At 42.2% G+C, this 5,543-nt stretch overlaps 1 long non-coding RNA gene across 1 annotated transcript in view; it reads left to right on the top strand.

Moving 5' to 3' along the window:
* Positions 1–1,511: 1,511 nt before the first annotated feature.
* The window catches only part of LOC116087632, a 4,409-nt gene continuing 377 nt past the window's right edge, over positions 1,512–5,543 (top strand). The window contains exons 1-2 of the long non-coding RNA XR_004117525.1: positions 1,512–1,643; positions 3,120–3,281. This is a non-coding gene — a long non-coding RNA (uncharacterized LOC116087632). The remainder of the gene's footprint in view (positions 1,644–3,119; positions 3,282–5,543) is intronic.

Genomic DNA, 5,543 nt, shown 5'->3' with positions numbered 1-5,543 from the left:
ATGTATATATGTATGTATGTATGTATGTATGTATGTATATATATATATTCACATAGATGTAATTGCACAGAAGAAAAATAGAGGAAACAGTAAAGTCAATTAATTAAGGAGTAAATAGTTCAGCTGAAAATTAGATGTCAAGAAATAGGCTGAGATACACAAGAGGAGAAGGCTGGGCAGACGGAATTGTTTCTTGAAGATATCTTATGTATGGACCCAAAATAACAGGAGAAGAAAGTGCCCTGTATTGAGATTAGAAAGGTGGGCAGGTCACATAGTCACAGGTCCTGAAAAGGAGATTGATGCATTCATCGGGAGATAGACACAATCTTAACTTGGATGTACTGCCTTCTCAAGTTGTTGTAGTTTGTACCTCACATCTGTGGAGAAAAGCAGAAGAGGACTCCATGACTTTGCCTTTCCTGAGAATTGGTTCTCATCTCCAGAAGAAAGCAACCAAAGCATGTTTATGATCTTCATTCAGCAAAACTTTGCCTGGGCTTTGCTCCAGCATCTTTAGCAATATTATTGATTCTTTCTCCAGGTGCAGGAATGTACACCACTCTTTGTCCAAGGAGGAGAGCTGAGCAAAACACAGAACAAAGTCTCTATTATGTTGTGTGTGGAGCCCTGGTGTGTGGTACCTCTCTGATACTCGTCTTGGAGCATGAGAACTAGGAGTATCGTGATGGTCCAGGAGAGAACTAGCAGTCCTTATTATGACTGGAATCCTCAATGGAAAAGGAAGAAAGGGAGGCTGGTGCAAAGCCAGGAGCAGATGGTTGCAAAAGAGCTCAAGCAGGTGATAAATTCAGGTTGAAGGAAAAGGGAAGCCAAGGTCAGGGAGACAATGTGGCTTTGAGCCCCTTAAGGTGAGACCTGTGGCTTAGCATCAGAATTGCAGCTGTGGTTCATTTGTCTCTCCTGAGTCACCAAAGAAGAAACAGTGGCAATTATTTCTACCGTTCCAGTGAGCCAACGGGGGAGTAACCAACCACAGCTAGAAGCCAGACTACAAAGCAGAGCCTTAGAGCCAATCCTCTGTTCCACTCCATTTGCCCACCAGGTTTTCTGGTGTCTTGAAGAATGGAGAACACTTCTTAGAATAACAAAAGAGGTGGGCGGTAGGGGTATGGTGGGGCAGGGCTGGTATTGATATAAAGAAAGATGTCAATGAGAAGTAGGATTCTGTCATAAATTCTGTCTTACATATGAGGGCTTGCTTACTTTGTTAGTCACTGACTATGAATTTACTCCTATTCTGGCCTTCTTCCCCCTAAACAACAAGCCATCCATCCTTTGAAGAAGCCTGTTTTCAGTTATCTCTAGATTCTAAGTAGGTTGTTCTTAGGAATATGGATGAGGCTGGGCTACGAGGTCTCTTGTCTTGGGCTCCTCTGCCTAGTCACTAGAATCTTCATCAATGCCCTCACAGTTGAGTGCTGTCCATGTGTTAGTGATCTCACAGAGACACCATTGTAAAGCTCCATGACGCTTTTCCTTAGGGGGAGGGAGTGAGGAGGAGGGAGGGTCCTTCATAGGTTCTAACATGCATAGAGGCACTGCTGTCAAATTTCACTCAGAGTAGAAGCCCGAGCATGTCACTCAAATCACAGGGGAACTGTATTGGCTGCTTGTCAAAGGTTGAATTGATTTTAAAATTGCTTTGATGACTTATATATTCAGTGCACAGTTTGGGGTCTCTGTTTATCTCTCCATATGAGCCTAATCACAGCTTGAGAGCATTTGAAGCTTGCTCGACTGGCCGTTTGGAAACACAGGTTGTGGTCACGTGGAGTGTGGGCTTCCAGTTGCTGATGCAGAGTCTCGCATTTGGAGTTCATTCCTGGCTAGCCTCCAAAGCATTGAATGAATAGGTCTATTTAAGATGAAATTTCAGTTTGATCTCTCCACAGAATGCTTTTGAATTAAACATATACCTAAGTTGTGCATGATTGTACTTGGAGTTATATAGCACAGGAGAGCTTTGAAAGAAAGAAAAAAAAAAGAAAAAAACAACCTCAGGAAAAACAAAAGTATCCCCAGCCCGCTGGTTAAATTGGTCACATTACCTATTTTTCCTTCCAAGTTCAGTCAGGTGTTCTGCACAGCAGGAGATCTGACTTTTGCCCAAATCTCCCACCAGGATGGATAAGAAAACCTTTCCAACATAGACTGAAAATGCAGAACTGGACAAGAAAGATTAGACTTTTCTTCACCCGTGAATTGATTAATAAAAAGGAGGAGGGGGGAATCGGGAAGGAATCTAAACGGAGGCTCTCCTCTCCAACGGCTAAGTCTTTGAGCTATGCTAGATTAGTGAGGATGATAATTAGTTGAAGTTAGGAAAATGGAAGGTAAGCGTGGAATGTGATAGCCTGAAAAACCAGCATCCCTAGAGCTCTGGACTTGTCCTGTCATGACTAGATATTTGCACAACTTTCCCCAGGGTGGGGGGAGGCACACCAGCCCCTTATGCTAATGGACACTTTTGATGGATTAGACTAAAATCTAACTGGGAATATTCATTACCCTGCAAGGTGCATGGTCAATTCACATGGAATGACCATGTGAAAGAAATGTTCAGGATAGAAGCAGAGATGAATCAGGCCCGCTTCTTATGACTCAAAATGCGTATGCAGTGATCTCCTTTTCTGATTATGTTCAGTCCTTGTCCACAGTGAGTGTTGGGGGTGAGGACATCAGCTGTCTTACCTTCAGAGAATAAAAATCCCCTGAAGTCAGCTCCATGGGTGTGAATGAATAGCAAGCAAGCATTGGGTTAACCTTCCTTTCAGGGTTCAATAAGAAGCAGGATTGGTACAGCATGGCCCAAAACTGCCTTCCACATTTTATTTTCCTTTCCTTTGTAAAACACAGGACCTAAATCCTGAATTCAATAGAGAAAAGTGTGTGGCCTCTGAGTCAGCTGAGCAGGCACACAAGGGCATCCTGCTGCCCAGAGTTCCAAGGCTGTAAAAGGTTAAAAGCCAGGACAAATATGAGCATCCTAATTATGCCAGTCAGCACATTTCAGAATATTGGTCTCAAGTGAAGGATCAGAGATAGGTTTCCAACAAAGTTAATCAGACTTAACTTCAAAGTCCTTTACTTTTCAGAGACACTAAGGAGAGTTCCGAACGAGCACAGGGTCCTGTTTTTTAGACCTTGGAAAACAGAGGTATTCTAACTGCCATCAATAAAACTGTTTCACTCCAGCTCAGATTTACCATCCATTTCTCCTTGCATAGGAGGTTCTAGAACAGCTGAGCGCACACACTGTGAGTATCTGACAGGGTGAGGTTGGGTCAGGGATCCTTTAGCTTGGGTTAGCATGGTTGACAACAACTTGAGTATACTTATTATCCCAGGATCTGGGATTTCATGAAGAGTGTTCCTTTATTTTTTGTTTTGATTTGTATGTTTTTGTTTGTTTGTTTGTCTTGGCTTTACACTACTGGTGAAACTGGACAGATTATTTCAATGTATACTTTCTCTTATAATCTAAATAATTTTCTATCTTTATAGCTAATGTGTATTTGGATTGCATGCTGGTCCCTAAGAAGCTCCAAAATCCTGGAGCTGACTCTGCTAAGTGAGTAAAGGCTGCATCTAACACGTCAGCTAATCCTCCCAGAGACTAGAGGGGAACACAGAAATTCAACTTTCTAGAAACTGAGAGTCCAGAAGCAGAGGTCAGGATCACCATCCCTGCAGTCAGCCTTAAGCCTCCAAGAAGGAACCCTGTACAGACCAACCCTGCCTGACCAGTCCATCCAGCAATACTGAAATCTGCACACCTTCTACACAGAAGGAGCGGACACATTGAAACAGGGGTGACTCCATTTATGGAGGTTGTTAAGGGTGTCCCAGGACCACTTCCATCCTCTAAGGACAGGACAGAGTGTGAATACAACTGTGATCTGTGATCGTCTGGCAAAAGTATTTGGGAAAACTTCCATTACTGTTTAGCCTCACATCTGAGGTGCCAAGTCAGGAGCCCTTCCCAATCGCCTCAAATCCCCATTTAAGCTCCTCCCCAGTGTCGAGCTCCCTTAGTACCTTCAAAGAGAAAACAAAGAAACAGAAACTAAGCTGAATATGATGTCCTTATGCCTGAGAACACACTCCCTCTTTTATTCCTTAGAGCTCTGAAGTATTCTTCTGCACGGGCTGGTGCGAGAGATTTTGTTTAGCGTCCTAACTTGATCTCCTCATTTCTCCACCTCTCTGTTTCTCCCACAGCCCATCTAGAAAACATATTCCAAAAGACGTTAATTAATAAAATGGCTAATGGGATGCAGTGTGTTTCAGGTCCCATTATTACACATTCTCTCTTCTGCTGTTTAGAGCAAAATTGGAACACTAGTGTCCCAGGCAATTTCAGTCACCAGATGAGCTAAAGACATTTTCAGTACAAATGGGCTATTTGTATTTATATTCAAATGTAATCATAGCATGTTAGAGACTCTTTGAGAAAAAAGTCATAACTCTAAAAATATAAATACTAGATATGTCTAAATTTCTCATATTACAGTTGATAAGTTTTAGGATATTGGAATAAACTTTCTTTTTTTAAAAGAATTATTTATTTTATGTATATGAGTATACTGTAGCTGTCTTCAGACACACCAGAAGAGGGTATCAGATCCCATTACAGATGGTTGTGAGCCACCTTGTTGTTGCTGGGAATTGAATTCAAGACCTTTAGAAGAGCAGTCAGTGCTCTTAATCCCTGAGCCATCTCTCCAGCCCCAGGAATAGACTTTCAAATGTACATGCACATTATGAAGACACCACACCACTGAAAAATGATGTTACCCGGATGGTGTCAACCATGAGTTTTAAATTAAATTTTTGTGATACACTGTCAACTTTTACTTTAGTGAAACTTAATCCTCTTTTCAAAACCATCAGACTTCAAGTTTAATAAAACATTATTTTATTATTTCAAAAATATTGAATATTATATCCACCAATAAAGCCACTAGGAGTGAATAGTGTTTAGCATTCTATTTTTTTAACCTTACATTTTGTCAACACATCATGAGTTAGAAATTTTTACAAAAGTCTAAAGTATACTATGACTACAGCAGTTCTCATGATTGACACCATCAGCCCCTATCCATCCTGTGTAGTTTTCTGCCGCATTGTAACAGTTTTCATTCTGTTACCAAAAGAATATGAGGCAAAAACCAAAAAAGAATATGTCCCTTTTAATATTACGCTGTAAAAGACTGCTGCTCCTATATTCAGTTTACTTGCTTATTTGCCCCCCCATTTCTCTCTCCCTCCCTTCCTCCCTCTCTCTCCCTCTCTCCCTCCTCCTTTCCCTTCCTCCCTCCCTCCCTTTCTCTCTCTACCTCCTCCTCTCCCTCCCTTTCTTCCTCTCTCCCTCTCTCTCCCTCTCCCTCCCTCCCTCCCTCTCTCCTTCCCTCCTTCCTTCTCTCCCTCCCTCCCTCCATTCCTCTCTTTCTCCCTCCTTCCTCCTCCTCTCCCTCTCTTCCTTCCTCCCTCTCCCTCTCTCTCTCCCTCCCTCTCCC

The sequence above is a fragment of the Mastomys coucha genome, unplaced genomic scaffold, assembly GCF_008632895.1.
Source record: "Mastomys coucha isolate ucsf_1 unplaced genomic scaffold, UCSF_Mcou_1 pScaffold13, whole genome shotgun sequence".
Taxonomy (NCBI): domain Eukaryota; kingdom Metazoa; phylum Chordata; class Mammalia; order Rodentia; family Muridae; genus Mastomys; species Mastomys coucha.
The sequence above is the reverse complement of the archived record's forward strand: the minus strand, read 5'-3'. Positions and strand labels throughout refer to the sequence as shown.